The sequence below is a fragment of the Herpailurus yagouaroundi genome, unplaced genomic scaffold (genome assembly GCF_014898765.1).
Source record: "Herpailurus yagouaroundi ecotype Mexico unplaced genomic scaffold, PumYag 182, whole genome shotgun sequence".
NCBI lineage: Eukaryota > Metazoa > Chordata > Mammalia > Carnivora > Felidae > Herpailurus > Herpailurus yagouaroundi.
In genome coordinates, this window is record NW_024412413.1 from 12,755,947 (window position 1) to 12,783,750 (window position 27,804).

General features: G+C 44.5%; 1 long non-coding RNA gene across 1 annotated transcript in view; it reads left to right on the top strand.

Moving 5' to 3' along the window:
* Window positions 1–26,266, top strand: part of LOC121040441 (uncharacterized) — a 104,262-nt gene extending 77,996 nt beyond the window's left edge. The window contains exon 2 of the long non-coding RNA XR_005795294.1: window positions 25,699–26,266. This is a non-coding gene — a long non-coding RNA (uncharacterized LOC121040441). The remainder of the gene's footprint in view (window positions 1–25,698) is intronic.
* Window positions 26,267–27,804: the final 1,538 nt, after the last annotated feature.

Here is a 27,804-nt window from a genome sequence, read left to right on the forward strand (position 1 = left end):
CACCCCCTCTCTCCTCCTCAGTGCCTCAGGTTTTACTGGGGCAGCAGCATGGGGGGAGGTAGGCCAGTCTGCCTACTTTTGCAATGCAGCATCAGGAAACCAGCTGTCGCTGTTTACGTAAGCCTTGATCTCCCACAGCGGGATCAGTGGTGAAGGTGACATTTCAGATCCCCACCACCTGACTCCTTGGTTGATGCCTTCCTTGTGCCAGAGTAGGGAAGGGGAATCTTGTATTTGGACCCCTAAAGCCCTAATGATGACCATGAGCAACAAGCTGTGCATTTATGACACAGGGCAGCAGGTTCTGGGCCAAGGCTCACAGGACCGAGGTGGTTGGAGTGTCTTCTCAGAGTTTTTAACACTGTATGGGGAGGCCATCCATAAGCTGTCGTTGAAGAAAGCAGGTGATAAATGTTGGTGGAAACCCAAGTCCCCAGGTGAAGTTTTATAAGCAAGATTAGAACACCAGGTGGGGAACCTGTGCTAGACATGTATGTTTTTGCCTGTTTGGCATCTGTTTCCCCTTCTTCTGGTAACTTCTGGCAATTTCCATGGGGAAGCCATTTGTTTTTTAGAGTGTGTGGGGCTCCTCCTACTTTTCTCCAAGGATGGGCACCAGGCCAATGAATTGCAATTTGGGGAAATGTATGGAACTATTAGGAAGGAGAAACTCTGCTTTGGGACTAGTTGGCTGGATGGATGTGAGTCTGAGGTCACCAGTGGGCATCTTGCCACCAAGAGGAAGTATGGCCCATACCCATCGCTATGAGAGCAACACAGAGGAAAGCAGAGGCAAGAAGGGGAGACAGCACTTGCGTCCAGCTATGCCAGAAGCTAGTCACCTAGACTTCTTAACTGAGACGTTGCCTTTTGCTTCAACTTCTTTGTATCACTTTTCCCACTAAAACTAAAATACTAACAATTAATACAGACATCAAACAAGGGCTATGGCTTGTTTGGAAAGAGACAGAAGCCATGCATTTATTCTTTCTCTTGCTTGCACAAATATTCACTGAGCAGCTGCAGCGAGCCGGGCTCTTTGCTGGGTCCTGGCAATGCAGAGATGAATAAAGCACATCCTCTCCCTCAGAAGTTCACGGGCTAGCTGGAGAGACAGACAGATGATCAAGGAACCATACTGTGATGACTAGGGGCATGTGGAGAGCACCATGGTGGCCCAGGACAGGCAACTGTGAATTGGGACCTAAGGATAAGGACAAGCAGGTTTGAGAAAAGCAGAGAAGAATAAAATGGTATCTATGACAACATGGAGGAGGGAGACTACAGGGTGAGGCGGGAAGCTAGCATGTACTAATAATGAGCGGGAGAGGTATTATATCAAGCTAACATGTATCGAGTGCTTATTATACAGAGGGCACTATTCCAAGTACTTTATATACACACTCTCATTTAATCCTTAGGACAATTCCATGCTGCAGGTATCTATTTCATAGGTCAGAAACTTAAGGAACTTGCCAGAAGCTAGCATGTAGCAGGCCAAGGCTGCTGAGACATATATATGCAAAACGTATGACGTGATGGTAGATGAAACCTGCAAATTTGTGTTAAACGCAGAATTAGACAGGGTGCTGCATTTACGGAGCGCCTACCGTGCACCAGGCATATACCGGATCTCACAAAATCTTTAAACTCCCCTATTTGATAAGCATTATTCGTCACATTCTTACTAACAAAACTCGGGCATATTTATATTCTCCCTAAATCATGCTATATTAAGTTGCAAAAACAAACAAACAAACAAACAAAAAAAACACGCCTAACTCCTTAACAATTCTCTTTCATACTCTGCCCCACTCTTTCTTCATGACAGTTATTTTTAATCTTTCTTTTCATTTCTGATCAACTGATGAAAGCTATCGGTCTTGATATACATGGAAATACAAACAAGACTTGGCTTGTGATTTATTTAATTGCATGGGAATTTGATTTCCTTCATATGGGTAGACTCTAAAAAGAAATTTTACCAAGAATTATTTCTCTCTCATTTTTCTCCTCCTACAAAACGTTAGTGGCCACTTTCTTAAAAAGAAGCAATAAATCCAAATTTTTCAAGTGAATAAAAAATGTAAATTTAAATTCTGATGAAATGTTAATTTTAGTGAGAAGCCTGCTGTTATTTGACTAAATGAGAAAAAGAAATTTCGGAGTTGTCCTTGTACAACGACATCATTTTTGCTGTCTGATCGATTTCAACTTTGTTTTGTTGGCAATAAGTACTCCAAACAGTGACTCACAAAGGTAAGTAACCAAGGAACCACTGTTCCCACAGCTCCCTTGCCAGCCATGGTCAGATGCGTGTCAAGGAGCCCTGGAATTTCCTAAGACTCTTTGAATTTAATTTATGTTGTATGATCCCCTTTGTCCTAGAGTTAGTGAAGTCAGCTTTGGCCAGTTCTCTACATTCTTGATACTATGTCAGAAAGCAAGGACCATGACTCCAGTTCAATTGTAAGGCTGTATATACAATAGTAAACATCAAAAGCATTCAGCCCTGTTTCCAGGTGGCTACAGATTTCTGCTTGCAGAGAAAGTGACAAGGTTTGGTCACTGTGGACAACAGTCCACAGAAGCATTTCTTCTGCACTGGGAAACTGGATAATTCCCGCCTCTCAGCTTGTCCAGAGCAGTGAAAATAGTCGAACAGCTTGGGGCTGTGGGGCAGTGTCCATAATGGTGAGTATGTTGAGTTTAAGTTCTGTGTTGCCTCACTCAACTTGCCAAAAACATCCACCGGGAATTTCTCCATCTGATTATTCTGAGAAGGGCTATTCTTTAGTCTGTAACAAGTGGGACTGACTGCCAGAAGTTCATCAGGTGCTTCAAGACATATTCTCTGGAAGTCAGTAAACCTCCCTGGAGAAGGGCTTCAGAGTCTTTCCCTGTGTTTTGATAAAATGCATGGAAAAGATGGTTCCAGGTGAGGACACAGGAAGTTCTTTGAGGCTGATTGGCTGGGTTCGACACTCAAGCACACCGATGTAGAAAGGGGCGAGGGGTGATGCCACCTGCCGCTTCTTTCTTCACTGTGTTTGTTCTCAATTGCTGTGTGACAAACCACTCCACAGTTCAGTGGCTTCAACAACAACCATTTATATGGCTCATGGTTTTGTAGATTGGAAGTTTGGGCAGGGCTGAGTTGGTGAGTCTTCTGATCTGGACTGGGCTTAAGGGATCTCTCTTGGGCTCACTCATACACTTGCGTTAATGCTGGTGTGTGGTCAGGACCCACTGGTTTGCGATTGCCAGCCTGGTCTCCACAGTTGGGATGTTTGAGACCTCTCTCCACATGGTCTCTTACTCTCCAGAAGGCTGGCCTGTTCACAGGGTGGGTGGAATCTAAGAATAGCCAGAGAGCAAGCTGATGGAATAAGCCCAAGTGCTTTCCAAGTGTGTGTGTGTGTGTGTGTGTGTGTGTGTGTGTGTGTGTGTGTGTTCGGGGGGGACTTTTGCTCCTATACCACTGGTCAAAACAAGACACATGGTGAGCCCAGATTCAAGGCACGGACCCAAACTCCAATTACCAATGAGAATAGCTACCTCGTGAGAATGTGGATAAAAAGAAAAGAAGAATTTATGGCCATTTTCCCAATTTACCACAAGCAAAAGCATGAAACAAGGTCTTTTAGGTCTCATGGGGGCCAATAAATTATGTCCTTTTCTCAAACTTCTGAGCTTAGAACAATTGAGAGAAGTACACAAGAGTTCAACAGAGCAGATCAGATATCAGCTTTATTACTGGTGACATTGGAATGAAGACATGGCTTGCATTTGTAGTCTGAACAGACTTTCTACAACCTCCTCTCCCCTGGAATTAAAGTAACCATCTGGAATTGAGATGTCCCCCTGCAGGAGCTTTAAAAAATGTGTGTTTGGGGTAGGTGGATGCCAGAGAGAAAGAAACAGAAAAATGAGCCTGGATGGGGACATTATCCTCTACTCTGTGGAGAAAAGTGGACCAGTGGATGCTAGACATCTCCTCTTCTATCAGGGAGATAAAGAAAAATGTGGAAGGAGGGGCAAAAGTGACTATTTTATGGGCCTAGGTGGGGATGCTATGAGAGGGAGAAAAGTGGTTCCCCTTAACCCGGACGTGTTTCCAAGCAACAGTGGTATTCTTTTTGCTCCCTGAGCACCATTTTTTCTCTCTAAGTGAGATTTTGCTTGGCAATGAAACTATTGATCATTTTGAAGGTGTGGATGACCAGTGAGGTTTCCCAAAGGGACTTGCAAAATAGAACTTCTCCGATGGAGTAAGTGAAAACAGATGAAAACCAAGAGTTGGCTGCATTGAAAGACGTCAGTAGTTACATCCTGTTGCACGTTGAGGGGAAGTAGCTGCCAATGCCGTGACCTGCTTCCAAATACTAGAGGAAATTTAATGTCTTTGGGGAGTGGTGCCATACTTTGTTCCAGCGCTCCAAGACCCAAGCAAACTTAACTGAAGTGTTGCAATGAGCTTGTTTGCATGGCTCCCCACCTCTGCCCCCCTGCCCCCGCCCTCCGGGCAATGCCATGAGCAAAGGTTAGAGAATAAATTTTCATAGTCAAGGCAGTCTTCAAAACTCAGGTTTGTAAAATTTGTTAACCTGCTTTATCTCCATAGGAAAGAATGTCTTAGCTCTCATGTCCCCAGTTCCAGGCACGGTGGAAAACTTAATCTTCCAAAACCAGCTAGGCTCAGCCAAGTCTAGTTTAAAACTCAGTCTCCTTGGGATAAAAATGCAATTAATTCTGGATGCTTGCCTTCTCCTTTTTCCTTTGCTTCCCCTCAGGCGATGGGCACCAGAAGAACATGGGACATCTGATCCATGACCATCCTCTGACCTTGAATGAAATGTCTTAACAAGGTCTTTGCTGTCACACATTGACATTTGCTTCTGTGGTTCATGCTCAGTGTGACATCCTCTTTCTGACTCTGAGTCCTTTTTGCATCAGCTACACTCCCTCAGCACTTCTGCTTTCTCCTTAATGGCTTTGAAACTCTCAGTGTCCTTGCCATTGGAGTATACAGGGCCCCACACTTAAGCCCATCCAGTAAGACTTCTCCCTCTGCCATTGCTTTTCTGAGAAGAGCCTCTCTGCAAGGTTTGCAGATTCTCCAAGAGACACTGGAAGAGAAGGCACAAGTCTTCTCTGCTCTGAGGTCTCCTCAAATCATTTTGGCCCTTCTGTGAACCACCTTTTCTTCCCAACTTTCAACCACTAGCTACGGCAAAAACTGTGGTTCCTTCCTCTGAGATTTATCCAAAATAACTGACTCTCTCACTGCCCTCTCCCAAATTTCTGGTAAACTACCTCTTCCTCTCAGCCCAGGTGGTATATCTTACTTCCTCTCTTAGTCTTCTTTATTTCTTATTTAGTGCTCATGCTTCATTTTGTTCAGGGCTTAGCTCCTGATTATTTTGCTCAGGAATTTGAGACTGCTGTCACCGTTATGGCATTCTGGAAACCAACTGAGTTTGTTGTTGTTGTTGTTGTTGTTGTTGTTGTTGTATCATGCTTCCCCATTGAGGGCAGGGCCATATAGAAAGTTTTTACTGCTGGTTGACATGGTTGGGGGCAGAGGGGAGGATTGAGTAGAACCTTCTACATCTTCCAGATAAGGCTTCTGTGTTGGGGCAAATCCAAGTTTTATTAGTAGTGCAGAGTTTTCAAGTGACACATCATTTTCACGAAAGATCCCCCTAGGGGTAGTAGTAAGTCAACATAGTCACTCTTAGGAAAGGGTAAGAGGCTGGCAGGGCCATGGCTGGGAGGAAGGTCATCACAAAGGATAGAACAGTCAGTGTGGATGCAGGTATGGAGCTGATGCCTCCACTATTAGATCAAAGAGAGTAGAGGGTTGTTACCAGCTATACGGCAAACCTGAGCACCCATGGTTAGCCCATCCATAATTCCAGTGCCAATGTATCATCCATCAAGAAATTTTTTTCACCAATGACTGAGTACAGAACTCCTGTCCTCCAAAGAGTAAGGACGGTGGCAGTGAGGTACCATAGCTTTGCACTGCAGTGCTCTGAGGTTGGTGAAAATAAACTTAAACCTTGGTTTACCCTTGTCTGCTATGTGGCCTTGGATGAGTTACTTAATTTCTTCAGACCTCAGGTTTTTTAAAAAAATTGTTTTAACATTTCTTCATTTTTGAGAGACACAGAGAGACAGAGCACAAGTGGGAGAGGGGCAGAGAGGGAGGGAGACACAGAATCCGAAGCAAGCTCCAGGCTCTGAGCTGTCAGCACAGAGCTCTACGTGGGGTTTGAACCCACGAACTGTGAGATCATGACCTGAGCTGAAGTCTGACGCTTAACCGACTGAACCACCTAGTTTTCTTATCTGAAAAATGTGAAGATGATACAATATCTAACAAACACGTGTTTGTAAAGAGAATTAAGTAAACGGTCATATGGCAAGTCCCTGGCAGAATGCCTCATACTTAATAAGTGCTTGATATTGTTCTTATCATGTCATTTAAAAAAATTATTTATTTTTTTAAAAGTATTAATTTTTTTAAATGTTTATTTATTATTGAGAGATAGAGACAGAGAGCATGAACATGGGAGGGCAGAGAGAGAGGGAGACAGAATCCAAAGCACGCTCCAGGCTCTGAGCCGTTCAGCACAGAGCCCGATGTGGGGCTTGAATCCACAAACTGCGAGATCATGACCTGAGCTGAAGTCAGATGCTTAACTGACTGAGCCACCCAGGTGCCCCCCAACAATTATTTTTTTAAATGTTTATTTATTTTTGGGAGACAGACAGAGCATTGAGCAGGGGAGGGGAAGAGAGAGATGGAGACAGAATCTGAAGCAGGATCCAGGATTTGAGATGTCAGCACAGAGCCCAACACGGAGCTGAATTCATGGACTGTGAGATCATGACCTGAGCTGAAGTCAGAAGCTTAACTGACTGAGCCACCCAAGTGCCCCAATCATTTAAAAATGTGGCTGTTGTTGCTGTTGTTTTTCAGGAGAATTTTTTATGAATTTTTGCTTTGGGCCCATTTTTGTTCTCTTGCCAATGACTCATCCTGTCTGATGTCAGACTAAGGATGGACAAGTGTCAGGTGCCACTTCAGTTAGGGTCGCTTTAAGTGTTCCTTGGCAAGATCAAGGTCATACAAAAGGACAGCAACAGTGGAACCCCATCATGTCTGTTGATAAAAGTATGAGCAAAAAACAGGGGAGCTGTGTCAACATCTCAGGTTCAATCTAGTACTGATGTAGACCAACCATGTGGGAATCATAAGGGCAGTTGGGCTTTCTACTTTCCTATCACTGAGATCCTATTCTTATAAAATGGTGACCATGATAATGATACTTGTCAGGAGTGAAACAATACCTTAATATAGTGTGACATAAAAATGCTTTTCCAGATAGGTAACTTACGATCTAAGACTGTTTTCAGGTAACTAGGAACCATCCATGTAATCTCGGAGGCCCATAGTTACATATTAAAAATTCTTGTTGCTGGTCCCTTTAAGTGCTAACAACCCAAGCCATCTGTACATCCCCTAGATCACCCAGGCCAGCTCTGTACACATAGTAGGTGTATAACAGATGTATAATAGGTGTAAACCAGGCACTCATTCAATTGAACTGAAAAGTCTTCGGGACTCCAAAGTATCCATTTATGATGGTGAATGAGAAGCAATGGAACCCACGCTTCAGGGGGCTCCCTCTCAAATCTGATAACATGAGTAACTGTCCTGTACACGCCAAACTGAAGCTTTATTACCGAATTATCAGTCTGTGCAGAGCTCTGCCAGAGGGAAGAGATGAGAGAGCATAGGAAATAAAGCCAAAGAAGGGAAACTGGGCAGGTGGCCAGCTGGTGCATCGAGGTGGAGGGGTGAGGCTGAAGTCAGGGGCTTGGAGACTGAGTGCGAGACAGCGTGAGAAAGGCAACACGGAGGGAAACAGAGCCGGCAGACTGGGTCTGATGACTATGAGCACATCCTGGGAGATTTATTACTTGTCTCCGAATGAGGCAACTGGGAGAAGCAGGTGTGATAGGAGGAAATTGGGAGCTCTCTTCTTTTCCTCTCAGTAAACAGATAATTTTAGACAGTCTAGTGATGATAAAGGACCTTCATGGGTGAGGTGATGGCTCCTCCAGCCAGAAAGACGTCCCCTGCTGACTCAGGGCATCCACTTAGGATCTCCATGGGAGGGAGTTTGGTGCAAAGGCTTCTGAGAAGAGCCAGGGCGGTGCCCCAGACTGCTGGTGACCTTGGAAGAGCAGAGACAAAGGGTGCATCTGCATGATCCCCCGCGCTGTGCAATTAGGACCTGCTGAGAACTGGCAGGCGAGGTCAGAAGATCACATGCAGCTAAGGAAATCCACCCCAGCATTCAATTTTTATTATACACAAATATAGTGTGTGTCAAAAATGCGCTTAGGAAGGGGAAAGATCACATTGTGGCCCAGATCCGTAAGGCAGAAGCTGTCAGTGTTGGGGTGCCCTCCTAACCCTGTCTGAGGGCAACTCCCAGGAAGCAGGGCACAAGCTGTTCCCTTTAGCCACACCCCCCCCACCACCTTTCGCCACCCTGAGTGCCCTCTGCTCCTCCTTGGAGACTGAATCAAGTCCTGGCTTCACGCTCAGCAGGGCTGCCCACTGGTTTGACTTTGTTCTGTAATTCACGGGGCTAGCTAGAGAAAGGAATTTCTCCAATGAGCCTCTTGAGACTGAAAACTTAACCCTTCAAAGTTTTCTTGGTCAAAGCAAGGAAAGGGCTTCCCCTGGGCTTGACTGGCAGATGCAAACGTCCCCTGCCCCCAGGTCAGATGGGTTTGCACCCACTGTTGCTGTGCGACCCTGACCCTCAGAGCCACCTCCAGGGTGGTGGGGATAAGGGACATTCCAGCAGAGACATCCCACAAATTTAGTCTCAGAGATTCCACACTGGTGTTGCCTGCCAAGCGCCCATCTCTGTCACTGCTTAGGGGGCAGAAAGAGCTAATTAGAAAGATCTGCCTCTGCTCTTTGCCAGCTGTGTGACATCGGGCAACTTACCTGCCCTCTCTGACCCAGTCTCCTCATCTGTAAACCAGAGACTGCAATACCCATGTCTGAGAGTGACGGGGTTCTGAGCAAGATGATGCATGGAAAGCATCTGAAGGAGAACCTGGGTCAGTGGATCATGCAGTACATGCTTTATTTATTTGAAGTTTATTTATTTTGAAAGAGACGGAGAAGAGTGTGGGCAGGGGAGGGGCAGAGAGAGAAGGAGAATCCCAAGGAAGCTCCACAATGTCAGTGCAGAAACCCACACCAGGCTCAAACCCACAAAACTGTGAGATCATAACCTGAGCAGAAATCAAGAGTCAGATGCTTAACAGACTGAACCACCCTGGACACCCTGTTTTCTTATATTTTTTAATTGTCACCTACCTGCCTGTCTGTGTCCTATCATTTGCTCTTTCACTGTGTCTTCTTCAGTGGAGAGACTTGGCCAGGATCCCCTAAAATCCATGGACACCCAATGGGGCAGACAGCCATTGAGGCAATGGCTGGGCTTGCTTTCTCGCTGGATGTTGGCCTGCAATTTCCCTGAGATTTCCTACTGGGGTGAGCTGGGTGATGGCCTGAGACCTGTCTTTGCCTGGACTAGAGGGGAGAGCAGGCTATTTGGGGCGGGGGGGGTCTTACTTTTTTCCAGACTCTTCAGTCTTTGTAGTTGTCCTTCAAGTATAGGAGTCACTGGGTGGGAACCGTGGTGTTTCTCCTTGGCTCCTTCAGCTTCTTGGGAGAGCAGCTCCAAGAGGTGGAATAGTCCTCATACCTATGCCAAGGACAGTATTTCAGAAAAAAAAAAAGAAAGAAAGAAAAGAAGCTTTCAACTTCTCCAGAGTCTCCTCTTCAGAGCTCCATGCTCCAGCACTGGGTCCAGTCCTGTCCCTGTTTCCGGTCTCAATCAGAGCAGAGCCCCAAGGGCACCCCCAGGCAGAGGTGCCTTACCCTGGCTGCACTTGGAGTCACTTTGGGAGCCCCACCCTGGACCAATCAAGTTGGAGTTACTGGGGGGATGGGCGAGGGGCATCCATATTTTAAAATCTTTCCACAATGATTCCAACCTGCAGCCACAGTCAAGAGGCCAGGCCTGGAGAGTGTGAGAGATCTCTCTGAATCCCTTCTCTTCTCTGTGACTGAGACTTATTTCCGGCTTGGGCCTGGACGGGCTGGGCACCATGTTCAGCCTGCCTGGCATGCCCTCTGTGCCAGCCTCAGGCCCTACAATTTTCAGGAGACCCCTTGGGGGCCTTGCCAGGGCTTAGCCCTGGGGCTGCAGAGGGACTGAAGCTGGACTTCAGTGATTGCTATTTCCAAATCTTTGTGACATTTGCTTGCTTGGTTATTGCTGAAGGTTTACAAATACAATAGCAAGAACCCTTCATGTCCCCATTCCCCTCTCCTTGCTTTCCTACCTTATCTGTCTTCTCAGCTTTATTTTTCTGCTGGTCACTTTATTGCCGCCTGACATTCTGTTTTCTCTCTTTCTGAAATCAACACAACACTTTTTTTTTATTGCTTTACTTCATCAGACTGTAAGCTGTAGGAGAACAAGAATTTTATTTTTTTGTTCATGCTGTATCTCGAGCATTTCGAACAATGCCTAGTACGAGTTTTCTATAAAGATTGAAAACAAATCTGTTTTGAGTGAACACATGAAATCTTCTCTTCACAGTCTGGCCTGGTTTATAGAAGGGAGACAGACAAGAAGCTGGTAGCCACAGGCAGATCAAGGCATTAACATAATTAAAGCGCTAGGTGAACATCTTCCACCTTCCACACACCTGTTCCTGGATGGTGGAGGTGACCTAGCATCCCTGGCTCCCTCCCGTTGGTATCCAGAGACCAACACGTGGGCCTTTTAACTCAAATGCCGATGGTTACAGAAGACGGACTTTTGAGGGAGGCGCAATCAGCATTCCCTTCTGGGGCCAGCAGAATCGCTTGCTGAGGTCCTGTGGCTAGTCACCAGCAAAACCTGGATTCAAAGTGTGTGGCTCAGAATGAGGCTCAACTATACTCTACAAATCACCATAAACTTTAGTCACCATCCGAGTATTCCAGAAAATGTGGCTCGTTTCCACACTTAATTTTGCTCCCTCAATTTTTCTTCTTGTCTCTTCCCCCAAATTCATGGCTCAGTGTACAAGATGGTGGGAATCTCAACCAACGGCTGACCTAACGCCCTCATGAGGGCAGAGTGTCATTGGTGGGGCTCTGACCCTTGTAAAATCTACAGCACTGGGAAGTAGAGGAAATAGAAATTTCCTCCAGCAGTTCATAGTAAAAAGTAAGAGGCAGAATCCCTATATCTCTCTCTCTCCACACACACACACACACACACACATATGCACGACACACAGCCATACTACAAACACATACATTCACGTGTGCACAGAACACCCACTCACACAATACACACTCACACACTCATGTGTGTACAGCATACACCCATCCATACCACATACACACCAGAAGCTCACTCACTCATATTCACTCACATATATGTACACACTCATCCAGAAACATACACTGACTCACACACATATACACAGTCACACGACACACACACTCACATACACACACACTCAAAAACACATCATTAGATAAGACACTCTTTCTTGGGGAGCCTAGTGGCTCAGTCAGTTAGGTGTCCGACTTCGTGAGTTCGAGCCTTGCGTCTGGCTCTGTGCTGGCAGCTCAGAGCCTGGAGCCTGTTTTGGATTCTGTGTCTCCCTCTCTTTCTGCCCCTGCCCTGCTCACGCTCTGTCTCTCTCTATCAAAAATAAATAAACATTAAAAAAAACCACTCTTTCTTTTTTCTCTGGGAAGGGTAAGTGAAAGAGAAAGACCAGGAGATTCTCCACACATGGAAGGAAGGATCTGGTATAGGAAAGAAGCACTTACCCCACTCCCCAACCACAACTGTATGGATTCTTTCTAAAACCTACAATACCTTTGAAAGTCAAATGCAAGCCTGAGAGGTGAAACATTTGATCCAAGCCTCTATAGCTAGCAAGGGACTTTAACCAGAAATATCTAGCTCAAAGTTGGTATTTTCTCCTACTGTCAGCCACCCCTAAATGGTCTTTTTTTTCTTTTAATGTCTATTTAGTTTTGAGAGAGAGAGAGAGAGAGCGCGCAGGGGAGGGGCAGAGAGAGAGGGAGACAGAATCTGAAGCAGGCTCCAGGCTCCAAGCTGTCAGCCCAGAACCCGATGCAGGGCTCAGACTAACAAACCATGAGATCATGACCTGAGCTGAAGTTGGAGGCTTAACCAACTGAGCACCCAGGCACCCCTCTAGATGGTCTTTTTAACGCAGAGTAGGATGCAGTGAGGCTGGGTTAAGAAAGCTGGTCTCCAGGGTGGGGCATCAGCCCAGATGGGTTGAATCTCAGCCTTCTTGGAGGTCTTAGTAAGGCTCCACATAACAATGTAGACACCACCTTATTAGGGGTTAGTGGATGTGACTAGCAGATTGCGGAACGGGTGGTGTTAGCAAAAAATATTCCCAGTATCAGACCCTGTTTGTGAACTGTCAGTCAAGCTCCTATTTCTTCATCAATAGGAGAGATGGGTGTGATTCAATAAATAAAAACTCAGGGTTGTAGAGGGAATGACCATTGGCTCCGCCTCCTTTGGTGGTGATGATGGCAATCATGCCTTCTACCGTTCATCCAACACTGACTACACATCAGGCATCATCTCTAGCACTTTGATTCCTTCACCTAAGTTACCTCACCTAACAACCCTGTGATGCCAGGCCTGTTATTCTCATTTTGCAGCTGCACAAACAGTGGTCATCCAGTTGGTACGTGGCTAGGCAGGAGCCCCATCTAGTTCTGTGGACCCTGAGCCAATGTTCTTTAATGCTCTGTGCTTCCTGCATAGAAGGCAGGCATCTCCTGCTCCTGGAAATGTGGTTTCACTGCCCTGGGTGCCCACAGGGTTTTTCTTGGTGCCCAAGGCATGTGCATACCTAAGAAGCAGTTCTCAAGTCTCCTTGTCCCTCTGCTGGAGTGGGGTAGAATCCTGGGACGGATGGAGACATTGGAACTGAGCCCCTCCTCATCTCCACCCTCATCAGAAGAGGTGAGAACCTCACTCTGGCTGGGACCCTGTCCAGGCCAGCTGCCAAGCTCGAGAGGGACCACCTAGATTTGACATCCACATAGAAACACCTCTCTTCCACTGTGAAGATTTTCCCCAGGAGGGGCCAATGTTTGGATTTTCCCCTGAGAAGCAAAAGGAGAATCCACTTCTGGCCATTCCATTTCTCCAGGCTTTAGCAAGGCCCAGCACCTCTATCCTGAAGGAGCTGTTTAATCTGAGATCAGCTCCTGTCACATCCAGACCCTGCTGACAGCATTAAGGTTCAAACTCATTCAGCACCAGGGCATGTTATTTCTTTCCATCTTTCACCAGGTCCCTAATATGAATTACTTCTTGGGAAAAAAGGGACCATTCGCAGACCTGGCCTTTCAAATGCCAGTGTGCTTGCTTATCAGATTGTTTGACTGGAAGGAGGTATGCTGGCTCTTTGGTGTAAGCCTTCTTGGAGAAAATGAACTGCTGCATGACTATTGGAAATTTAAAATTTTTAAATAAATAGGCAAAAAGCCACAGAACTAATCAGTAAATCCAGAAACTTCTATGGAGCTTTTGTGAACTCTTCTACGTAAACCAGACCTTGTCCAGTGAAATGCATTTGCTGGTAACTGTGAAAGACAACTGTGGGTTTTGCCTGCCTGATTAACATTACCTTTTTTTCTGGTTATTGCACTCAGATTTTATTATGAATATGTTTGCTTGCCCATTGGATGCAGCCTGTGAGACTGTGGGTCAAGGAGCCGTACCTCCAGGGAAGGAGAGAGCACAGGACTCATGCTCAGCCAATCAAATGCTCTTTCCCTGGAGTTTGACTGTAAACACAGTGGCATCCACTCAATCCAATCCAACAACTGCCCAAACTGATCATCAGCTTGTTCCTGACTCCCAGAGACCCAGATTTGCCTTGGTTCCCATTCTTTCCAAAGACCCATTTCTGAAGTTTTCCATTTCCATTCTATCCCATACTCTGCCAATAATTCATTTTCACTGAAGTTGGAGTTGCTGTTTGTTGCTCACAACCAAATCCCCAGTGGCTGTTCTATTCCTCAATGTGGACACATTGCTGGCAGGGCCCTGTCTGCAGCACCTGTGCATTTTACGGTGGGGTCAGAGTTCCTGGGAATGCCCTTGTCTAGCTTTATCTGAAACTGGTCTTGCCTCACACCCAGATCTGAGGGTAGCTAGCCTGGGATAAATATGGTGGTTCTAGGTTAAAGTGGACCAGGTATAGCATGGCCTCAGGACATGGCCTGGTGTGAGCACTAAGCAATCTGACTGGCTCTTTCTGAATTTGAGAGAGAGAATATGGAAAAGAGTGGCCATTTGGTAACAAGAGAGTGCAGCAGTGGGCTCACAGGGAGAAGCACAGCAGACATTGGTGCTCTCTTCACTTATTTGGTATTTCAGGATGACCTCAAAAGTGAGGACATGCTCTCTGCTTGATTCCTGCTTCTCATTTAGACTTAATCTTAAATGTCACCTCTTCAGGGAAGACTTCCCTGACTACCCCATTGAAAGTAGTCACTCCTCGGGAGCCTGAGTGGCTCAGTCGGTTAAGCCTCTGACTCTTGGTTTTGACTCAGGCCATGATCTCACAGCTCATGAGTTTGAGCCCTGCATCAGGCTCTGTGCTGGTAGTGTGGAGCCTGCTTGGGATTCTCTGTCTCCCTCTCTCTCTTTGCCCCTACCCCATTTTCTCTCTGTTTCTCTCAAAAACAAATAAATAAACATTAAAAAAAAGAAAGTAGTCACTCCTGACCAGCTTATGACATCCATCCTTCACAAACACTATCCATATTTTCTTGTTTGTGTCTGTTGGTTAATGGTCAGTGCTAGTAGCTCCCCCAATACCACCTCTAGAATGTACGCTCCCTGAGCGCAGGTTTCTTGCCTGTTTTGTCTTTGTCTCCTAGATCTAGAACAGTGCTCATCTCAGAGCAGGCACTGAATAAGTGTTTTTATAAGCAAAATATCTCCCTTTTTTATAGATGGTGTCTGTTGTGGGTTGAATTGTGTCCCCCCAAAAGATCTGTCTGAGCCCTAACTCCTCCTATCTATGAATGTGACATTATTTGGAAATAGAATCTCTACAGACGTAGTCAAGTTAAGATGAGGTCATACTGGAGTAGGGTGAGCCCTAATCCAATGACTAATGTCCTATAAGCGGGAAATTTGGACACATGCAGAAGGAGAACATCATGTGGAGATTGGGGCAGAGATTGGAGTGATGTGTCTATAGCCAAGGAACACCAAAGATTGCCAGCAACCACAGGAGCTGGGAGAAAGACAGGGAACAATCCTCCCTTGGAGTCTTGAGAGGGAATCAATGCTGCTGCTACCTTGATTCCTGACTTCTAGCCTCCAAAATGCAGGAGAATAAATTTCGGTTGTTTTAAGCTGAGTACTGAACTGTGGTACTTTGTTATGACAGCCATAGAAAACTAAGACAGTGTCCTAAATAAATTCCTTTCTTAACATTATACAGAATTTGCAAGCTATTTCTCTAACTTGGGGACAATTCCTTATCATTCAAAGCTTAGTAAAATATCGCTTCATTCATTCACTCATTCTTTCATTCAGACATTTGTTGAGTGCTGCAGGCCGAGCAGTGGGATATAAAAATAAATGTTTTTGGTAAAGTTCCTCCCAATTAGCCACATTCTCCTCTGTGCCCACCCAGCATTTTGCAGAATCCCCTTGGTGTAACCCTTACCACCCTCAATTTTGGTTACCCCTTTTTAGTTTCTTTTTTAAAAATTTACTTATTTATTTTTTATTTGAGAGAGAGAGAGAGAGAGAGAGAGAGAGAGAGAGAGATCACGTGAGAGAGGGAGAGGGGCAGAAGACAAGAAACCACTGGGATCATGACCTGAGCTGAAATCAAGAGTCAAATGTTCAACTGACTGAGCCACCCAGGCGCCCCACTCTTTTTTAGCTTCTTGATTTCAAGGGCCCCTATGCTCTTTAATGGTCAATGCATGGTACCTAGTACAGAGGAAATGTTCAATAAATACAACAAATGAGTGAGAGAATGGTGGACTAAGGTAGTCATCATACAAATGGGGGAATATTAATGTGCTGTCAAAAATATTATTGGAAATGATCTGCCTGTCCCTCTCATATGTCCCTCTTATGGCAGGAGTGGCACAGTGTCAGGGGACAAGCAGGAAATGGAAGTCAGGAGACCTGGTTCTGGTTCTGACTCTTCTACTGGTGGGGGCGGGGAGGGTCTCCTTCGTGTGGCTTCAACATGGACAGCGGGAGTGAATGGGCAAGACTGGGGGACAGGGAGGGAGGGGAAGGGGAGAAAGTGATTGCCTCTAGCTCATCTTCCCAGCGGTCAGAGGTAAACAAAGATAAAATGAGTTGGCTAGGGTTGTGATGAGTTCTCCACTGCCAGAGGTATTCAAATAGAGGCTGGATGAATGAGGCTTGGCAGGAATCCTAGAGGCTAAGGCTACTCATGGGGAGGGTGGTGATCATATTAGGTGGTCTTTTAATTTCCTTTCCACCTTATGCAGGTTCTACCTGTGTGAGTTGGGCCAAACCATACTTCCTCTGGGCCCCAGTTTCCCAGCCACCCAAAAGGTCCCCTAGAGTAGGAATTCTGTGAGTCTAACAGAATTAAGAGGTCTGCAGTCTAGAAAGCTGGACGGTTATAATGGGAAGTGCTGGCAGGTCAGAGAAAGAACGACCACCAGGGACTCCCACAGGGTGGTATGATGTCAATCTTGGAGTCTTGGGAAAATGTGACTGAAATGTACCTGTTAGCTCCAAACAGAGAGTGGTTCAGGGCCTTTTGCTCTTGAGGTAAGTGTATCTAAGAAGCAGGATGGTTCAGTGGCATTGGCAGAAGATTACACCCTTGACTGTAAGCCTGGGACCAATGTTATTTCTCAAGTTGGAGTCCAGTGACTGGCCCTTGCTGCCCCAGGCTCTTTTGCAAAAATTTGTTTCTGCAAGCATGTGATTGCCTCATATGGCTTTCTCACTCATGCAGCTCATTTTGTAAAATTTGCTCTTTCTGATAATTAATTTTCAATGAAAATGAAATCTGCAACAATAAATTAGCAAGGTTTGCAAGGAAAGCAGTGAATACAAAGCAATGGATAAAGGAGTTGCCAGAGAGAATCACCTGGAAACAGATATGCAAGGGGACCAAGTCATGGCAGAATGAGGTGGGATGGGAGAGTCAGGACACAGAGAGTGGAAAAGAAGTTCACTTTGATTAATAAAGAAATGTATTAAGATTGATTTTTAATGAGATTAAATTGAACCACAGGCTACTCAGGTTCTGACCACCTCCTCATTATTTACTATCATCTGCATGGCTCTTTACTGTTTTGCAAAATGCTATTATAACAGTTATTTGTTTAAATCTCCATAAGAACCTTGCATATTAAGATATTATTATCTCTATCTTGAAAGTTAAGGAAATGAGGTCAAGTGAACGGTCATCCCAGATCTTTCAGCCCTAATTCCAGCACCTCCCTACCCAATACTCTACCCCATGCCACCCCGTAACTGCCATCAACTCTTCTCGGTGTTCTTGGGCCCAATGCCAGTGTGTGTGGGGTTGGTGAGGGGGGCTTCCTTACACACCAGAAGCAAGTGATTCTCCAAACACGAGCTGGGCACCCAACAATTCAACTCAATTCTGACTATCCACCTGAAGACAGACAAGATATGACAGGTTAAGGGCTCAGTCCTACAAGACTGCCCCCTGTATTCAGACACCAGTCATAAGCCCAAGTTGTCACCCGTGCTTCTGACTGACCAGCTACATACTGAAGGTTCCAACGACACCCTCCAACTCAGGATGTCTGTCACCAGCTCAGGTTGTTACCTGTACTTCAGATCAACTGACTGTATCCCAGGACCTCTTCCCTGGGTTTGATTAATTTGCTGGAGCAGCTCACAGATTGCAGAGAAACATTTTACTCACTAGATCACTGGTTTGTTATAAAAGGATGCAACTCAGGAATAGCTAGAGGGAAGAGATGCATAGAGCAGGATCTGGGGAAAGGGCACAGAGTTTCTGTGTCCTCTCCAGGGACACCCTCTCCTGGCACTTCCAGTCCTTCATACCTTCTCTCCCCATTTTAAACACCAGTGTTTTTTTTTTTAAAGTGTATTTATTTATTTATTTTGAGAGAGACAGAGACAGCATGAGTGGGGGAGGGGCAGAGAGAGAGGGAGACAGAGAATCCCTAGCAGGTTCCACACTGTCAGCATGGACCCCAATGTGAGGTTCAAACTCACGAAACCAGAGATCATGACCTGAGCCAAAACCAAGAGTTGGACACTTAACCAACTAAGCCCCCCAGGTGCCCCTAAACACCCGTGTTTTAATGGCCCATTCTAATTCCCCATCAAGCTGGTACTCTCAAGAGGATGCCTCTCTGCTCATTGTTGGACATCACAGGCTATAAACTGTCAACTGTCAGCCATCAAGATTGGTGCAATATCTTCTGTTCTGATTCTTTTATAAGTGCACTCTGAGCATTTACATCCACCCCTGGGTAAGCAAAGCCTGGTCCAGAGCCAGTGTCTATTCCTGTTAGGATCCACCGGTAGCCTCTTAGAGCTACTAGCCATCAGTGCCACTTGCCAGCTATGTTTAGGGCTTTCCCACCAGGGGATCTGCCACATAGCCATCTGTACTCTGTCTCTTTTTCTGGCAGACAGAACCGTTCTTACTGGCATTTTGTGCCTCTGAGGGTGCAAGAGGACTATGGCTAGATTCATCCCATCTCTGCACTTCTGTGGGTCCCCCATGTCCACTCACCTCATGGGCCCAGGTGGCTACCTCTGTCAAGCACACAGGGATATCCATTTGTCAATTCTAGTCATCTTTCAAATTTGGAAGGGGGTCTGATAGGCACTGACATGTCCTACTACAATGAGCGCCTCAAATTCCCATAGGGCTGTGCCCCATACAGGTGTCCCTTTAATTGACCAGCCTTCCTCTGCCCTTAAATCTAATCATATGGCCAGGCCATTGGTTACTGTCCATGAGTCAGTAGAAACCCAAACATAGGGACTTTGGCCACTGTTCAGTTCTTTCCTCACTGCTAGGAAAACAGCATGGAATCCAGCTGCTGAACTGATTTGTTTCTCTCTTCTTCCATCAAGGTGGTGGCCTTCCAAACAGGATGTTGTTTGCTCACTGTGGAAGTGCTCTACACAAACCAAGCAGCTCTTTGCCAATTGAGAGATGTTTATAGAGTGCTGTCCAAGTAACAGGGAATCCACGGCTCCTTACACATTTCCAGAGACAGTCCTAGGGGAATAGTCCTGCTCATGAGTATCACTTCCTTGTGTCCTTCCAATAGCAAGATCCTGTATAAACCATTTCCATATTATTATGGAAGTCTTCTGGGTACTGCTGTCCCCATGGGACATTTCTCCAACATCATTCCAGATATCATGGCTATTTCAGATTTTAAGATTACTTTGTCCTTCAGTTACTGAGGTGGCTTCAGCTAGTGTCCAGTGGTAGTAAATCCGCTTCGGGTGGAGATTCTTTAGTCCTAAGTCCAAGGATTTGTCACTGGGAGGCACCCATAGCCCCTTGTCAAGCCCCAGTGTAGTCTTCACAAAGGGCTATGGTACAGACAATGTGTCCCTACCAGTGCTCCAGTTTTTATTTTATACTACATGGGCTCAAGCAATCTTACTGGTTCCCATCTAGAATGTCCAATTGATATTGCTTGAAGGGAAGATTTACATGCCTTCTGTTTTGCAATACTAGAGAGGGGGGGTGTTTCCCAGTGAGATACAATGTCCATCCTCACAAAATATAATCAGGCAACAGAAACACAGCCTCTTCACATGAAGTCTGTTCAAACATACCAATTCTGCAAACTTTTACCTTAATTCCATCAACCCCCATTCAACTTCCATTAATTCAACCTCCATTAGGACCTCATCAACAGATTTTGGTTTTATAATATTAGGTAGGGGAAGTAGCCATAATCAGATGTGATATCTATTTCCATAAGGCATTTGGGTAAAGTTGACACAACATTACATAAATAACCACTTAAACATCCAGCTTTTGTAATTGCCTCAATGCTCATACTTTTAGGTTTTCCCTAGTCAGGGCTTCACAATGGGATTTGCTGTCCCAGTTCATGGGGGTGCCATATCAAAGGGTCTTGGAAACTTCTTTTCTCCACCCACTGACCATTTTACCCACTGTTGTGCAACAGACTTTGGGTCCCCAGTGAGAGGTTGTACCAAGGGACCTGGACCCTTTTGTCAATTGTTATCTTGATTAACTTGCCTGACCACTGCCACAAATCATTGTTGGTCATGTTTCTCATTGTAATCTCTGCCTTCTGTCTTTTAACATTTCTCCAAACAGGGTTATAGAGAGTGGAGTTATTTGGTACCTTTTTTTTTTTTTTACACTTATTTATTTTTGAGAGACAGAGTGAGACAGAGAGTGAGTGAGGGAGAGACAGAGAGAGAGGGAGACACAGAACCTGGAGAGAGGGAGGCTCCAGGCTCTGAGCTGTCAGCACAGAACCTGATGCAAGGCTCGAACCCACAAAGTGTGAGATCATGACCTGAGCCGAAGTCGGACGCTCAACCAACTGAGCCACCCAGGTGCCCCCTTTGGTACCTTTTAATGGGGGCTTCCTATGGCCCTCCCAACCTTAGGTCATGCTCTGTTAAAACCTTTGTTTTAGCTCCAGCAAGGTCCATTTTAGTCATCCCATTTCTTTTCTTCTTTTAAAAGTGTATTATTTATTTTGAGAAAGAGAGAGAGACAGCAGAAGCAGGGGAGAGGCAGAGGGGGAGGGAGAGGGAGAATCCCAAGCAGGCTCTGCACTGTCAGCATGGAATCTGATGTGGGGCTTGAACTCATGAACCATGAGATCATGACCTGAGCTGAAACCAAGAGTTGGATGCTTAACCAGTTGAGCCACCCAGGCGCCCCAGTTTTAGTCATCCTATGTCCCATTTCTTAATAACCATCTAAAGATTTCCACCCTGCTGGAACCAACCCCGTGACTGCCCCTTTCTGTTCTCTTGGTTTCATTTCTTCAACATTTGCTTTATTCATCTTATTTCTTAATGACCTTTTAAAACTTTCCACCTTGTTGAGCAGAATCCCTTGACTCCCCTTGGCCTTTTCCCATTCTTTTGTTAATTAACCTAATATTTTTTATTAGTGCCTGTAAGACCCGGGAGGGGAAGCTGAGGCAGCAAATTTTTTAAGGCTTCCAGAGCTTTTTTTTTTTTTTTTTTTTTTTTTTTGGTTTTGCAGCAACAAAGTCATATGGAATGCCCACATGAAAGGAGCCCTCTTGGGGTGCCTGAGTGGCTCAATTGGTTAAGCATCCAACTTAGGCTCAGGTCATGATCTCGCGGTTCGTGGGTTCAAGCCCCACGTCGGGCTCTATGCTGAATGGCTGGGAGCCTGGAGCCTGCTTCAGGTTCTGTGTCTCCCTCTCTCTATGCCCCTCCCCTGCTCATGCTCTGTATCTCTTTTTCTCAAAAGTGAATAAACATTAAAAAAAAATTTTTTTTAAAAGAAAGAGACCCTCTTAATTACAGCATTTACCATGACTTGGGGAGTGGGCTGTGGGTTCTGTATCTACCCAAACATGTTCTTCCACTCTGCAGTGCTCAAAACCATATAGCTCCTAAATAAATTACTCTTTAATCCACTATGGTAAGGGGCCTTCAGGAAGCCCATGATACCAATCTACAAAATGCAACTCCTTCACAATAAACCCCTGGTTTCTATAGTGTCTCAGTTTTGCCCTTTCTTCACCTTCGGCCAGTGGCCAAACCTCAGACGCACTGAAATCTGAGCAATTCATTTACCTTGATGGCTTTTGGTTCCAGTGGAGACAATAATTTCTATTTTGTGAATGTCATGGTGTCAGTTCATCCATTAGTTTCATCCATTCATTCATTCATTCGTTCATTCAAGAAACACTTCCGGAGCAGCTTGCCTTCTAGCACTGGGTAAGAGGAGCTGGAGACCAGGTTGAAGACCAAAAACAAAAAGGAAGTGAACGTGCTCTCCAAACTCTAAGTTGCTAACTAAACATAAACTGCAGTGTTATTATCCCTTCTGGAATATGTGCATCTTAAAGGACCATGGCTGGAAGACAGCCAAACATAACACGAAAGGATAAATTCTTAATGGTGGAATTCTAGGGGTGTGTGTGTGTGTGTGTGTGTGTGTGTGTGTGCGCACACACACGCTTATGGTAGAGAATGCTTAATAGCACATTAGTAAATGCAGAAGGAAATAGGAAGGAGGAAGAGTTTTTTACTTACGGAAAATTTCCATTAAATGCCTCTCATGGTAGGATGATGTGCCAGGCTTGTTCTACAAGTGGGAGCAGAGAGAAAGGGCTCAACTTTGTGGAGACCCAACAATGAGCTTGTATCATTGTTTGCTACACAATCATTAGGAGAAGCAGGGTTTCTGGTCTCTGATGAACTTCCCTTGCTTATAAATGCTATCTTTACTGACTGTCTGAACTTCAGAGCTGATAATGAATATATTTTAACTTTCCACAAAGGGGAAGAGGTTGCCCCTTTATTGAAAACATTCATTCTCCTGAGAAGCCGCAACATCACAGATTATACTTTCTAAGATCAGAGGGCTTGATGAAACCCTGGGCTGGATTTTAGTCATTCCATTCTGGGAGAGATGTCTTTGAAAGTGAAAAAGCTCTGGTGAAAGCTCCTTTTTCTTGCCCATCACACCTGGTGTCTGAGTATAAGTCTTCAAATACCAATTCATTCACAAGTGCTAAATATCATCTGTTTCTGGCTGTATATTAGCTCCTGAGATCTCACATTTATTACATTTAGCCTCACTCTGAGCCCTCTTACTTCTGTACCTGGTAGCTGAGAGTGTCTGGGACAGATGGCACATGCTTTCAGAATTGTCTCCATCCTGAGTCCTGCCTGGCTCTCAGTGCTGCTCCCACAACCTCCCATTCTCTTTACCAAGTGTGTGCCTTGAATGATGCTCTTCCCACATCATCCTTAAACTGAAATGTCCCCCTCCACTGTCACCTCCTCTTTGAGCTTCCCTTAATAATAGCTGCCATGATATGAGGCACTATACTTAGTGCTCAGAGCACATCTCCAATCTTCATAACAGCTCTGAAGGAGGTGGAAACTGGGGAGGAAACGGAGCCTTAGCAGGTTAAGTGGCTTGCCCAAGGTCACACACCTGGCAAGGGGCAGCCCCAGTCTCTGAGATCCTTGTGACTCTTCCTTATACTCTCAGAACTACTCTAGGGTTTTTATTTACATAAGCAACCTAGGGTTGAGTACCTATAACCCAACTCTGGTGTGTATCTTCCTAGAGACAGAAAGAAATATCCTATCATTCAAAACGATTCATTCATTCATTCAGTCAGTCAGTCAGCAAATATTTGTGAAGCGTCTCCATATGCCAGCACTACTCTAGACACTAGGAATACAGCTGTGAAAAAAATAGGCAGACCTCTGCTCTCCAGGAGCTAATGGCTCCTTGGGGTAAATAGAATCAGTTAATCAATCAAAATTGTCAGGTGAAGATACATACTGTGGGGAAAAATGAAGCAGGTAAGAGGATGGAGAATCCTCTGGAGAGATTGGGGAATTGAGTTTTCAGTTCATATAGAATGGTCAGAGGAGGCCATAGTGTTAAGGTAACATTTGGACACAAAGCTGAGAGAAATGACAGCATGAGTCATGTGGGTATTTGGGAGGAAAGAATTTCAAGCAGAGGGAGAAGCAGGTGCAAATGTCTTGAGGCAGATTATTTGCTTGGTCTATTTGAGAATAACAAGAAGGTCAGCTGATCAGAGAGAGTGAGGGGACAGTGATTGTGGAAGATATTTGCGAGGTTGCAGGGGGAAAGATTGACTTGGGCCTGATCAGGTATTATCATAAGATTCTTTCACTTTGAGTGAGGGAGGGAGCCATTGGGGGATTTTGAGAAGAGGTGTGGCATGATCTGACTTATGTTTTAAAAGGTCATTCTGGATGCTACTTATGAGAAACACAAAAGGAGGAAAGACAGAGACAAGTGGGCAGTTACAAGGCCACTGTGCTCATCCAGGTGGCTTGGACAGGGTTGTTACTGTGCAGATGGAGAGCAGTGCTCAGATTCTGGATGTGCTCTGAGGAATGAGCTGACAGGACATACTGATGAGGTTCGAGAGAAAGAGATAAGCCAAGCATGAGTCACGCTGGCCATTTCCTGAGAATATAAATTCCCTCTATTAGAATATAAACTCCACGTGGGCAGAGGTCTTCATCTGTTGTATTCAGTTCCAAGTGCCCAACACATAGAAGGTGCTCAATAATTTTTAAAGAAATGAATATAGAGAAACTGACTTGGCAGTGGGACTTGAGAGTTTATATGTAAAATGTCATCTGCAAACACATTCTTCCAGTGCACAGCCTGTCTTTTCATTCTCTTAAGAGTATCTTTTGAAAACAGTGTTTTTAATTGTGTTAATGTCCAATTCATCACTTTTATTTATTTATTTTTTTTTCAACGTTTATTTATTTTTGGGACAGAGAGAGACAGAGCATGAATGGGGGAGGAGCAGAGAGAGAGGAGACACAGAATCAGAAACAGGCTCCAGGCTCTGAGCCATCAGCCCAGAGCCTGATGCGGGGCTCGAACTCACGGACTGCGAGATCGTGACCTGGCTGAAGTCGGACGCTTAACCGACTGCGCCACCCAGGCGCCCCAAATTCATCACTTTTAAAATGGATCAAGCTTTTGGTGTCATAGCTAAGAAGTCTTAGCTATAAATCCAAGGTCACCGATTTTTTTTCCTGTTTTCTTCTAGAATTTTAATATTTTTATGTTTCATATTTAGGGTTGTGATTTTTAGGAGTTAATTTTTCATATGACATTTTCATATGGGTTATGGAAGTTCTTTTTTTTTATGGATATTCACTTGTTCCAGACCTGTTTGTTGACCTGAGTTAGTTTTGAGGAAAAAGCAGGATGTCACCAGCTGGACAAGTGAAGGGGGGGCAGGCAGAGGAAGCAGCAGGTGGAAAATCATGGTGGTGAGAATTACTAGCAAAACTGATCATGAGAGTGTACAAGTTCTCTGGTTGACTGGAGCATAACATGTGAATGGAGAATGATGGGATTTCAGGCTTTAAAGGGAGGCAAGGTATGCACCATGGAAAACTTGGTACACCTTAGTATTTTCCTGGAGTGTTAAGCTGGGAGTATTCTTGGAGATCACAAATTAAATTTCCTCCCCATTTTACACATGGACAAATGAAAACCCAAAAAAGGGGTATCACTTAATTTTAGAGTTTGATTACTACTCTGACTTTACATGTTCTACTAACCAGAATTATCTTATATAAAAGGAAAAGATTAAACAACAACAAAGGAGAAGCCATGGTCTTAAAGAAAAGATGAATCATGTTCTATTTGCATGCAGGACTGATCCCTACTGAGAGGGTGCTGATTAATAGATCGATGCCATGTTGGAAAGGAACCCTAATGGCACAGTGCCCTGTCTGAACTGATATTTTTATCTGTGCCCAGGGTGAAGCTGGTAAAGGAACTCTCATAAAATGTGTGAAGGACCAGAGAAGTTGGGAAGAGAGAGAATATGTTGAATGAGAGGGTCAGGATCCTAGAAGATGCCAGAAGCTTGGAATTCTGGAACAAATATAAGGAGAAGATGTTTTAAAAGCTAAAGTTATATCCTTGGATTCACAAAGCAGCTGAACAAACAGAGTCAGGGAATCAAGGCTGCACAAGTCACAATGAGAACCCTATAGGGGAAGCGTGTCTAAATGGATAAAAGCTCATACAAGAAACAATGACACAATCTTGAGCTGTATTGGGAGAAGATGAAGGTCCTAATCTGCTATCCTGCTTGGATCACACAATGCTTGAAAAGCATTCAGTTTTAGAGGGGATCACGATTTAAGAAAGTCATAGTTACCAAATATAGACTCTGGAGCTAGACTGTCCTGGTTCATGTTCTGGCCCAGTCTCCTGCTGGCTGTGCAACTTTGGGCAAAGTACTTAACCTCTCTGTACGTTGGTTGCTTCATCTGTAATGACAACGCCATGACTTGCTATAAAGTAAAAATGAGTTAATGTATAAAGTGCTTAGTATATGCTCTGTAGGAATTAGCTATAATTAGTATTTGGTTACTATTTACTGAACACTTCGTCATGCTGGACTCCACGATAAAAATTCTTTGTACAATATTTCATTTGATCTTCATAACAATATTGCATGATAGGCAGTTTCTCCATATACTATATAGATGAGGATGTTGAAGTCCAAATGGTTACGCATGTAGCCAGTTCACAGATACTCTTGCTGTGACATCCCTAGAACTGAACTCCAGGTCTGCCTGGTTCCCAAGCTGATAGTTACCACTGCTATTGCACTGTCCCCTGGTGCTGATTCCAAGAAGAATGTCTAGGATGGTGAAGGGCTCAGAGCCATGTCATGAGGTTTGACTGGAGGAGTTGGGGAGGAGGTGTTGGTGACTAATTCTGGAGAATAGATGCCATATGTAAAAGGAATCAAACTTGTTTGGGGGTAAAAATAGTCTTTATCTACTGGAGACAAATTTAGATCAATCTAACAATCTTATTCTCTAGAGATGGAATGGGCGTCTTACTACACTAATGAGTTCCCCATCACTGGAGGTGTTCAAGAAAACACAGGTAGCATTCAAGTACGAGATAGGTGGTTGGAATTGATGTCTTTTGAAGCTACTTATAATGCAGCGATTGTCTGTTCCCATCTCTGTACCCTGGTATCTTTGTTTCCAAAGTAATTTTAACGATATTTATATCTTCCCAATTCTAAAGGGCATTGTGAGGGTTAAGAAAAAAGTGCTCATTAAGCACGCCAAGATCCAGAGAAGAAATGCACTATTTTAAGATAAACTATTATTATAACACTATATGTAATTGCCAAGTGGATAATGGAACCAAGAATCTGCTAAACTCATGTACATAACAAACTGTGATAATTTCTTAGAACCAAATGTGTTTATTGCATGTGCCCAAGTATTGCAGTTGATAATTGCTATTATATCCTATGCTTTAGTGCATAACAAATTCTCATAAATTATTTGGAGGTTTCATGAACAAAATACAACTTAAATAAAAGCAATCTTGCTATGCATTTGAAACCTCCCCCTAGAATTTCCTAACATATAAAAGCTAAAATTCCTAGTGATGAGGTTTTTTACTCAATTAGGAGATCCAGAAAGGGGACCAAGTTGTGGTCTCCTGGGGAATGGGTGATAGATACTCCTTTTTGTCATTCCAAATTGGAAGAGTGGACCATGGCCCCTTGTCCATTTCCAGTTTGCTTCTCTAGCCAATGACGTTGGCATGTTTTTGTCCAGTTGGCCAATGAGACTTAATTGCCTGCTAATTTTGTACTGGATTGAATTAATTTTGAGACCAAATTAATTAAAACAGATGAAGCTCCCTTCATCTATTATTCATGAGCTTGTTAGAACAGGAGGGAGCACATTAGCTACATTAAGGATATTACATTGTTTTAATGAACTTCTTTTTGGTACCCATTAATGGGACTTTTGAGGAGCCCAATGTGCTTTCCCCAATCTGTGGCTCTGAAGTTGCTTTGGTTTGCTCTGGTAAATAACACAT